Source organism: Anomalospiza imberbis, chromosome Z (assembly GCF_031753505.1).
Source record: "Anomalospiza imberbis isolate Cuckoo-Finch-1a 21T00152 chromosome Z, ASM3175350v1, whole genome shotgun sequence".
NCBI classification, from domain to species: Eukaryota; Metazoa; Chordata; class Aves; order Passeriformes; family Viduidae; genus Anomalospiza; species Anomalospiza imberbis.
Window position 1 is genome coordinate 38,710,401 of NC_089721.1, and position 12,057 is coordinate 38,722,457.

The 12,057-nt window shown below is 38.0% G+C and overlaps 1 protein-coding gene across 4 annotated transcripts in view; it reads left to right on the forward strand.

Annotated features, from left to right (window-relative positions):
* MCC (MCC regulator of WNT signaling pathway) overlaps positions 1-12,057 on the forward strand; it is a 180,902-nt gene that overhangs the window by 62,647 nt on the left and 106,198 nt on the right. The gene's annotated exons all lie outside the window — the stretch shown is intronic.

Sequence of the window (12,057 nt, forward strand, 5' to 3'; positions counted from 1 at the left end):
AGACAGCTGTTTTTCATTTAAGTTAGAAGAAGATAATCCATAGGCAAAGTATTTGCTGATGGAAAGAAACAGACATTGTTTGAAACTTTTTTTCTTAAGCTAAATTATTTGCAGAATCATGTTTTGGGAAATGAAGCTGACCCATTCTGCTCTGTAAGGATCTGGATTTAATTTTTTCCTTCTTTGCATACTTGGTTGGAATCTCTAAAATCTTGTCCATTAGTTTCTTATAAACTGTAGGTCAGTAATATTCTAGCTTGCCCCCCCCCCCCCCCACCCCGTTGAAGTCTAAAAGGACTGCTGTACTATCATTTTTGGCTCTTGGGATGTTCCATTTTAGAGCTTTATCAGAGTCTCTAAAATACTTCTCCCTCCTCCCTTTCTCCTGGCTCCAGTTTTGAATATATGAGAAATAGAGATGTTTTGTTCAATGACATGCAGTTTTTCTGCTTATGTTAGGCCAATATATTTTTCTTTACTAACAGTGTGACATTAAATACTTTTTTCCCCATGTTTTTCTTCATGTTGTCCTATTCCTGAAAGCCCTGCTTTCTCTGGCCATGTTCCAGAGAAAAGGATGTTGTTTTCCCAAAGGATTGCTTGAATTATATATATAATGTAAAACCTGACAATTTCAAGGTCTATTTCTTTATATCAAAAAGCTGATCTTAGTCTAAGCGTGCTAGAGAACATATCTGAGAGTCTTAGAGCGACCATGAAAATAGACATGGTGAGAGGCCTCTCTTTGCTTTCTAATCATCCTGATTAGTTCTTGGTCCTAACTGAAGATTGACCACTCGGCCTATTAAATGAAAATGCCATTTTATTGTGATAGCAATAATAATCTAAAAGTATTACTTGTGCAGCTGTCTGATATTTTGAAAACCTTTTAGTCTATGATTCATGAAACTGATTTAGCTGTTACTGAATATCTAGACTGCCCAGTGTCCAAGATATTGTTCTATCTGGCATCTTCTGAGCAGACCATAGGTACCAACAGAGCAAGAGGACTGGCAGTAATTACATCTTATCTTTGCTATGATATGTAGCTAACAGCACAGAATATGGAAATTAATAGACACCTATGAATGCATCCATTTATGTGTCACATCTGTAAAGCAGGCGAGTTTTCACTCTTACCATAGATTTTAGCAGATTTTAGATTTGTCCATTTAAAGAATTAGCTCTTCCATAAACCCCATGTTTCCATGATTCTCTCTGGTTTAAAATACATTGTTTGATAATAGTGTACTTTCATAGCTTCAGCTGAGGTTCTTGGGATGACAGTTCTTTAACTCCAGGGTACATGATCTAACATCTCTCCTTGGCACTTGGTTCTCTCAAAAAGTCTGTTCTATTAATGTCTGTTTAATCTCAAATCAATTAAGAATTTATTTTGCATTGAATTTTGTCCAGATTTTATCTGTGCCTTATGGTTATATCATCCTTTCTTGAATACAGCAAGTTCACTATCTTAATAAAGCAAAGATTTAAGAGAGCTGCTCTTTCTGATGACTCATCTGCAAAGAATAACAAAAGGGCTTGACATAAGAATAAATTATTCTTTAACAGACAGTGATTGGTCTTGATGTAGATGAAAACTGTGGATGAAATAAAACAAGCATGTCTTGCTCATTTCATAAAAATTACACTGGTATAATCAGAACGGCTTTACACTGGTATAATCAGAAGGGGTCAGAGGTCTGTGCAAGTAATGAGGAATCATAATTTGCACAAACCATGTCTTTTTGGTCTTATTGACTGTATCTCTTAAGAGCCACTATTATGCAATGCAATTAATCATCAAGGGAGTTTGGGTTTATGGTGCATATTTGACGGAAAATTTTTTAATTGCTGGAGCTTTATGTTGTGGACTTTGACTAAGTGCATTACTAAATGCTTAATTTAAAGAGATTCTGTCACCCTGAAACATACCCTTTTAAATTTTTTTCTATTATTATTTGAGAGGAGTCTGTCTAAAGAGTCTATCTAAGAGTCAATTCCCATGCCAGCAGTGTGATTTTTATGGCCACTCTGCTTTTTGCTTTCTTCAAGGTGTTTTTCTTTCCAGCAGTCAGTAAGAAAATTAATTGGTGTAAAATAAAGTTTCTAAAATCTGCAAAATGTAAAATACATTGAGTTAATTAAGCATTTTTCCCAAGCTATAATTAATCTTGATAGATCTGGTGTTGTCACCTTGTTGTTGTTGTTATTATTATTATTATTTTAAAATTTAAGGAATTTCTGAACCTTCTCAGCATTCTGACTGTCAATTATAGCCTACTTCATTCACTAGTTAGCTGAAACTTCAGTTTCACTTGTACTGCATGAAGGATCTTGACAGGACAGCTCCTGCCTGTCTTGCTGCAGCTGTCTTAGAGGCTGCTGTTTGGCAGCTGTCTGCACCACCTCTGTGGGCAGCTGGTGCTCCAACAGGTGCCTCTGCTTTCACTCTGTCTAAAGTCCAGCTCTTTTCATTTTAAATCCCTCTTTACCAGGATTACTGTCCTTCCTTTTAGTGCACTGCGGACAATCCAGGTAGGACATCTGGCTGAAATGCAGCCTGGCTGGTCTGTCATAAATGCCCAACTGGACCTGAGAGTCATGTTCTTTCTAAAATTATCCTCAGGTTCTCTTTCCTCGCTTCTTTCCCTTCTTACAGCCTGGCAGTATTTTTACAGTGCCTAATTCTGCTCTCCTCTGCTTTCTGCCCTTCTTCCGAGAACAATATGTATCCTCCAACACCTGTGTTCAGCTTACTGTTTCCCTACTTGTTTTTAATTACAGAGACAATCTTTGTATTTTTTCAATAAATAGATTTTGAATATTTCCATGGGTTTCTCTATATCTAAGTATATTTGTAAATACTTTATATAATACATTAAGCAGTACTGTCCAGTATTGTTTAATCCTTGTTTTGATCTTTAGTATTTCTAGTAAAAGTGTATTGTATTGGTATTGCTTGCTATGAATTTGTGACTGGAGAAGTGTCCATTTCTTTCCTCTTCTAAGTGCCTGTTTGCTCAGCTATTTTAACAATGATTTTCCCCTAGTCAGTGGTATGACAATGATTTAGTATTGACAGAGATACAGCAACTAAACTTCCTCCAAAATCAGAGGAGTCATCCCAAACAGTTTTTTGTTGGTCACAGTTGGTGACTTTGAGGCTCCACAAGCCGTTCCACAGACTTTTATGTTGACACACAAATAAAATACTTCATTCTCTGAGGTTTTTAAAATCTTGGTGAGACAAAATGCTATAAATTTATTTTAATGCATTTAAGGTTCTTATAGGTAACGTGAAGTTGTCATATTTATACATCACATTTATTTCTCTAGTAGACTAATCTGAGACCTGTAATTTTTAGTCAATTATTCTATGACTTCTTGCCATTTTAGCTACAGTGATGTCCAAGGTGTTTGTTGCAGTTAGGATAGCTAAAACCATGCCTTCTCTTTACTCTTGGCTAAGGTAGATGTGCTACCAAAACTCCCGAAGTATAAGCCTGGTGGGGAAATCCCATTTACTTTACTTGACAGTGCAGAAAAACACATTAATACCACCTTCAAAGTAGCAAAAATCAGTTTTGGCAACAAAGTCCCTCCCTCCCTCCCTCCCTCCCTCACATTCCCCTACCCTTTTCTTTTCTGTGCAAAGTGTGCTAGCTTTTCTGGAAGTGTTGTCAGAGAGATTGTGTATTCTGTGAAAGCTTAGGCTGTGCCAAATGCAAAGCTCCTTTGCTCTTTGAAGTTTTAGGTACTGTAAACCTAAAACCTGCTTAAGGATGTGATGGAAGCTTGATAATATATTTGAGGAAACCAGTCACAAGCAGACTTCCAAGGTAGCAAATAACTAGGAGCTTTTTACCCCTCTTTTTATACATATTGACATGCCCAGCACGATAGGGACATGAGGACAGAAAACCTTCCTTAATTGAAGAGTGAAATCGATGCCTCAGGGAGTGTTATGCAAAATGCCTTAACAACACAAACTGGGTGTGCTTACTATGAAGTGATAACATAGGGACCAGCACAGCTTTTATTACTCTTGGCATTCCCAAACTGGCTACTTTTTACACATAACTTTTTGTCACTTGTTTTAGAATCCATCTCATATCACCTGGAATGTATTTTTTATCACAGTTTCTCCAAATCAGAATAGAAATGTCTGGCATTGCCTTGAACTGTTATTTTTTCCTGCCAACCTCTTGCTGGTAGCAGAAGAAAAAGCAGTTGAGTATCCTCAGTGCTCTTACTATTTTTTAACACCTTTCATTGCCACTCCCTTGCAATACTTGGCAGAGAGTCTGTGAATGAGACTGCACATCAGGCCAGGTAGTGCTCTGGAAAGCATAACCCTCTTCATATCTTTCTCTGAAGAATTAATTGTTAACACAAAGTGTTATGATTCCCAATGTACTTAGTACTTTAATGCAAGCAAACCACATTCCAGATGAAAGTCCTCAAACTCATCTGCTGGGAGTCTCAACTAGGTGGACTTTTTGCCTTTGTGTTAACTTACAGCTATTTTCTTATGTCAATCTACTCTTGCTACCAAAACTGTCTCAGATCTATAAAAATTAAAAAAAAGAATGGATCTATTAAAACAAAAAAAGAACGTTGTTAGGTAAAACATAGTAGAACTTGCAAAATCATTGTAGAGAAATAATTTCTAAAATGTATAAAACAATCTGCTTTAAATAAATGGAACTTTATTACAACAACATCTAATAAATAATGATATTGTTTGGTTGGTTGCTCTTAAACACAACAATGGATTCTGTTATGTACATTTTATTGCAGTAGAAAATGTTGAGTCTGTAACTTCTGTTTACTTACTTTTTGCAGTCCAGACAGTCCCTGTGCAAGTATGCAGCATTTCTGAAAATAGTTTCTTCTAGACTGTGGTGCACTTATTTCCGACTGCTCTGATGTGGCTAGAACACCCTCTAATCAGAAGCGGGGTGCTTATAGCACTGAACTAATCTGTCTACTACAGAATCCTGAGGTTTAGAAATTAATTGCATGAATAATTTAACTCTTTTCAGAGTTATTCCAACTCACCTTATTCTGTGATTCTGTAATGTTTTCTCTTTCCGAAGGTAGCACAAAGGTTAGTGGCCCATTGCATGGATACGTTACTTTGAGAATGTCTTCTGAGTGGAAGTCAACCTGCTCTATTAACATTATTCCATGGCTTGCATTTTTGTCAAAAAAAAAAAAAAAAAAAGCAACCCAAACCACAAACCAAAAGTCAGATGTGGAAAAAAAAAAACCAAAACAACACAGCTACCATTTTTCCATTATGTGTTTTGCCACACGCTCATCATGAAGATTGTGAAATTATGAGAAAGTGTCCATTTGCCTTGTAAGTATCCTCACAGAAATTTCTGTGCTTGTACAGTTGGAGAATCCTGTCCAGTAAAAAGTACCCTAAGGTCACATAGTTCTGGATGTTTCTCTGGGATATTTCTTCATTAAATTAACTTCTCAGCATTTCCACTTACTATGAAGTAATACTGAACACCAATTTCCAGCAGTCCTGTTTACTGAAATACAAATTTAATTTAAAAGATCACTAAAAGAGTATAGACTTCAAGAGTTGATGCCCTGAGTTGATACTAAACTCTGGGATTGTCCAATGCAGCACACACAAGGCCCACATCTTAATTTTCCTCTGTCAATGAGTTAATGTAGGAAGAAAACCAAAACTGCAGCAGAACCACATGATAACAATAGTTCTGTCACCTGATCCATCTGGTGATGGATGGATTCTTTTTAATTTTACAACAAAATATTAGGAACTGCTGTGTGGCTTGGGAGGTAGTTAAAGTAGTACATATATATCCCTAAAATGACTTGTTAAGGCTTAGAATGGAACTATTTTATCAAAGTAAAAATAATACTGTATAGTTCATTCATCATAAAATCTGTTTTTACAACTATGAATATATTTCATTCTCAAGTAAACCCTGAGGAATTGCCTATTTTGCAAATAGTGAAACTTTAGATATGACGTGTCAATTATGAAGTTATTCCTGCTCTACTAATTTTTGCTGCTCTGAGGTTAGACTCTGCTGCCAGTGAGATGCTTTGGTCTAGTTGTCACCACAGCACTATCATTGGTTCTATAAACAGCCTTAATTAAATTGCTTTATTTCTGTTTCTGAATTTCCTCTTTTTTTAATGTATTTTTTACAGTTGGTATTTTCTGAAAATACTTACTTTTTATGCTTATGTTTATGTGAAGCATCCAGATATGATTATTGTGGTTTTTTTAGACAAACTTAATTTTAAAAAGTTAGGGAGGAGTACAGGTTAAAAGCAGTAGTATTGATTGAAAATTAAAACTACTCATTGCATTAAAGTGCAGGGTGTCCTCTGGGGTTTCTTATTTGTTGCTCTTTGTATTTTTCCTGCTAGTAATATGCCACTGAATATGCAAAGTAGATACATGAGAAAACACCATGAACTCCTGTCTGTGATCACCCGAACCTTACAAGAAAGCTCAATGTTTCCTGGGTTTCTTTGAAATCTGTTGCTTAAGTAAGCAGGCACTAGGTAAGGTTCAATCAAAAACAAAGGGAATAAAGGAAGAGCAGGACAGATGGAAAGGAAATTTAGTCCTTTATATATGACACTGAGCCCAAGGTTATGCAGAATTTGCAGGGCTGAATTTCAAGTACTTCTTAGTCCACCTCAGGTGTAGATTCATGTAGCCAGGTATGTCTGACCTTCAGCCAAGGCCCCACAAACTGGATCAATGTGATCCCAACCTGTGCCTGCAGGTAATGAGGTTACTTGTGTTATCTGTGGCTGTGATTTGATATCTACCAAGGGCAGCAGTAAGAGCTATAGCACTTCTAAGGGAAAATAATTTGTAATTGGAGGTAGGAGAGAAAGATGTGAGACTGAAGCATAGATGAATACACTGTCCTGGTCTAAATTGGTTTAATTGTTAATACTGTGCTTGGGCCTGCAGCTGATGGAGCAGCAAAAGAGTGGGAGAGACATAATATTTTATTTATCCTCATAGAGTTGAATCTGTTCAGTACATAGCCTAACTGGGAGTCCAGCACAGTGGTGAATGAGAATATACTTCATGTTTATGGAACAGAAGTGTACCAAAAGTGGGGAAAAGGCATCCCCATTAGAAGTGTGCCTACAAAAGGACCTGTGCTGACAAAACTATAGTGCCTTATCTACAGATTATATAGTTCCATTGACTGTTTTTATACATGACCCTCTATTTGGTCTTGAACATGAGTTATTTACTATGTGTAGTTCTCCTGCACTACCCTTGAGGATTTCTGTTAAAAGTGATGCACCCACTCACTCTCATTATGGCTCATCTTCTGCTCCTCACTGAAGAATTCCCAAACCTCACATAAGTGAGCTGATTTGCTGTTGTGACTTTTGGGTCCTTAGTCTGTGAAAGAAATTAAATATCCTTTAAGCATCTGTACCTCAAGTGTGCTTCAAATGCCAAAAAGCACTAAGAGGGTCCTTCCAGACAGGAGTTTCTAGATGCTATAGTACTGCCTATTGTAATTTGAAATAAGGGTGGTATTCCTTTACAGATGAGTTTTTTGAAAGGAAAATTGTTAAGATTCTTTGAAAACTCCAAATTGTATTTTAAGAGGCAGATTTCAGGATGTGTCTCGTCAAATCTCTGCAAGACTGTAATCCTGTCTGAAGTGAGCTTTCTTCACCTTTTCTTTTCAGCTTAGAAAAATCCCCAAAGTTTTCTTGTGACATTTCAGTGAGGCACTAGTAGCGTTCAGTGTTAACTTCCACATAAAAATAAACAGGAAAGTTGCTGGTATGTGCTCTACCTTTCTCCATGTAGCAATTAATAGCTACTAAATTATAAATAGCCAGGGTGCTAATTTGGTGGCCTGAAAATACTTGAAGTTAAAAGGCTAAATACACTTTTAATGTATGTGTCTCATAAAATAGTGAAAACCAGTAAATTAAATCAGCTTCTCTCCTTGTTTTGATGTATTTCTTCAGAAAACAGCCTATCCTAACACTTAGCAGAAGAGATAGTCCTCTCAGTTCTTTCAGGCTTCCCTTGGTCATCCCAAATCTGTTTTCTTTTCTTGTCTACATGAAGGGCATTTTAAATATTTGAGCCATAGATACTTCAAAATGATACCATTTCACATCTGAGGTGGATATCCTTATTGTGGTCCAAGTTTCTACATAGTTTTAAACATAGATTCCTTTGATACTATGCTTCAGACTGCAAGCAAAGAGGTAAAGTAATACAGTATGTCTTTGCTGTATTTAATTCTTTAACTGTATATTTTTGAAGCCTATGTCAAGTGTATTTACCTCAGAGCTTTGCTGGCCATAGCCTGCTCATTTAAAGAATAGCTACAGCAGTCTTGTTTTTCTATAGTCTTCTGTATGTGTGGTGTGTTAATTAGTTACTGGTTACCCACTGTGTGCCAGACTGATTTCAGTGTGCCTGTGGTGTCTGAAGCTGAGAATGTTCCAGTTGCAGCAGCAGCCACAGGAGCAATTTTGGTTCTGGCTAGTGCCAAGTCACTTTTTTTTTTTAATGATCCTTGCAGATGACTTGGGAGCAACAACATTTCCACACAAGACACATCACCCTTAGCTGAACAGGGAGCTACCATCATCTGGGGCTGCTACAGGAATTTTGTGGGGGGAGAGAAGCTGAAGAAAGGAGTGCTATCTGGGAAAAAAAAATAAAAAGAGGTGTGTTTGGATTATCTAGAGTGCTGTAATTACTAAACACCGTTGTGATTGAGAAAATGGAGTTATTCCCCATATTACATGTGAGAAAACGGTGAGGGCTTGTCTACACAGGGATGTTATGCAGTTGTGTTGTTAGCCAATACACTGCTGTATTTAAACAGCTGTAATTATGGTGATAGAATTGCCTGGGTGAGATTCTCCTCTGAGTTGAAACATACCCTTTTCTGGTTGTGAAGTGTACTGCTTTGGAAGAAATTTCAAGTGACCTAAAAAAGAAAAAACAAACTGAATTTCTGGATAAATGCAAACTAAGACCAAGTAAGTTATGCTCAGTAAATATTGGCTTTAAAACATTTCTCTCATGCTATATAGCTTTCCTGGCTAGACAAGCCAAGCCTTGAACAGGATAGTAATGGGCTTGTTCACTGTTTCTTCTGCTTGCTAATACTGTGTAATACTACTTCCTTGTGTGTGTTGTCTTCTCCCTATATCACTGCAGATTTTTTGTTTGTCCTAGAGGGCTTCTTTTCCAAAAGAATTCATATGTACAACAGCAGTGCCACAGTCACTAGAAGTTATTTTTAAAAAATTGGAAACTCAAGTATACAGAATATATAGCAAAAGATGAGATATTCTCTGGCCTATACAGTGGAACAGTTTTCCCACTGTGAAATTGCACTGGCTGTAATCCAGGAGTTAAATGCTCTTCATAAAAAAGACTTCTGATTTAACACCATCTCTCATCTTCTTACTACAAGACTATTAAAGCCCTCTCCAACACCATCCAGATGTAAAGATGTACACAGCCACAAACAAATAGAGAAAAAAAAGAGTATTTGCCTTGTGAAAGAACTCTGTGTAAGAGTTGGAAGAAATAATTTCAACTTTTGTGCCTTCACTGTGAGGAGAAAAGGCCATCTTTGTCCTTTTCCTCTGAGTTAGAGGTTTGTACCAATTAATTAATGATACTGTAAAGATGAACCAGCAGGCTGATGAAGAAAAACAGGACCACGAGCATTTATGAAAAGTGGGAAATCTGACTGAAATACAAAAAAATAATGGGTGACAAAGGTTACTGCAACTGAATAGTACTTGCTTTTCCACTCATTTACTGTTATAAGGTACTAGGTACAGGAACCTGTCAGAATAACCATATAATTGAAGCATATCAAGGGTGAACAAAAGAAATTAGCAAAACCAGTTAGAGGTCTAGAAATTAATGTTTGTCCAGCAGAACTACACCGCAGAAGAATTTTCACCAAAATTCAGAAGACTTATATACTGAGCTCCCATGGGAAGTGCTAAAGATTCCATTGCTTGGGAAGCATACACCTAGTGGTAGGTTGCATTTTCATCAGCATTTCTGTATTGTTTCCATTTGGTGAAAGTGCAAAACCCTTAATTTTTAATTCGTTACTGGTTAATGTTGGTTTGAAGAGCTGTTTGTGTAAGGGGTAGAACAATGGATGATAACTGAGGCATTACTTTTGTGAATCAAAATGATGTATCCTTCATTATTTTGTTAAGGCCAGAAGCTAAAAAACATTTTTTACATGTTTTCATTGTTTTCAGGAGCAAATAGTCCTAGGACTTCTTGAAATAACCAATACAATTGTACAAGTTTTCCCATTTTAGCATTTGAATACTTTGTTTTATATTATAAAACAAGTTTTGAAGAGAGAAAGAATGTTTGAGTGTCTAACACAGTTAAAATTAGATTTAGTTGTAATGTGATAATCATTTGTGCATGTCATTGATTTCATAGAATGATTTAGGCTGGAAACAAACCTTTAAGAACTGAATCCAACCATTAATCCAGTAGTGCCATTAACCCAGCAGTGCCAAGTCCACCATTAAACCATGTCCCCATGTCATCTACACATCTTTTAAATACCTGCAGAGATGGTGGCTCTACCGCTTCTCTGGGTGACTTGTTCCAATGCTTGACAACCATTTTGGTGAAGAAAGTTTTCTTAATTTCCGACCTAAACCTGCCATTGAGACCATATCCTGTCATCCTGTTCCTTGTTCCCTGGAAGTAGAACCTGACCTCCACCTAGCTGCACCCTCCTCAGGTGGAGTGAGTCAGGGAGTTGTGGAGTGTGAGAAGCGCCCCCTGACCTCCTTTTCTCCAGGCTGAGCCCGTTTCCCTATTCCCTGAGCTGCTCCTCAATGGACTTGTGCTCCAGCCTTTTCTCCAGCTCCATTCTCTCCTCTGGGCACCCTCTGGCCCCTCAGTGTCCTTCCTGAATTGAGGAACCCAGAACTGGACACAGCACTCCCAGCTGTGCTTGCAGCGCTGCCCAGCCCAGGGGGACGGTCACTGCCCTGCTCCTGCTGCCCCACTGTTGCTGACACAGGCCAGGATGCCCTTGGCCTTCTTGGCCACCTGGCCACGTGCTGGCTTATGTTTAGCTGCTGTTGACCAGCACCCCCAGGTCCTTTTCCACCAGGTGGCTTTCCAGACACTTTTTCCCCAGCCTGTAGAGCTGAAGGGGTTGTTGTGACCCAGGGGCAGGACCCAGCATTTGGCCTTGTTGAACCTCAGACCATTTTCCTCATCCCAAGGATCCAGCCTGTTCTGATCCCTCTGTAGAGCCTTCTTGCCCTCCAACCCAACTCAGTGGCATCTGCATTATCAACAGGACTGGTCCCAGCAGTGGGCCCTGGGGCATTCCCAGGCATCAGCTGGATGTAACTCCACTCAACATCATTCCCAGGGTCCAGATGCCCAGACAGTTTTTCACCCAGACATCACACCTGTTCAAGCCATGAGCAGCCAATTTCTCCAGGAGAATGCCATGGGAGACAGTGCCAAAGGCTTTACTAGAGTCTAGGCAGATAATATTCACAGCATTTCCCTGATCCATTCAGCAGGTCACCTTGTTCTAGAAGAAGATCAGGATAGTCAAGTAGGACCTGCCCTTCATAAACCTATGCTTCTTTATCTTCATAGATGCTAATTCCATGTTTCAAAAGTAAGCATGTTTATTTATTTTTATTCTGTGGTCCAAGCTCTGATCTGTTACAGGATATCTGACCTTTCATTATTATTACTGAAAATTACAAACATGTATGCAAAAGCCAGAGTGTAATTCTAGTCTTTATTCTGCTTATAACTGCTTAAAAAAACTGGAAGAGAAGCCTAACACTGAAACTTAAGAAACTCATTCTGAGGAAAGCTTTCTGGACCAAAGTAATATAAACAACTGCTGCTGCGCATGGGGAAGCTGGCTGTGTTTAAGGGAATAAAAATTAATGTACTTCTTTTTCAAGTGCAAAATCCTGGATTAATAATAGAATATTATATTATCTATATATTGATGGGGT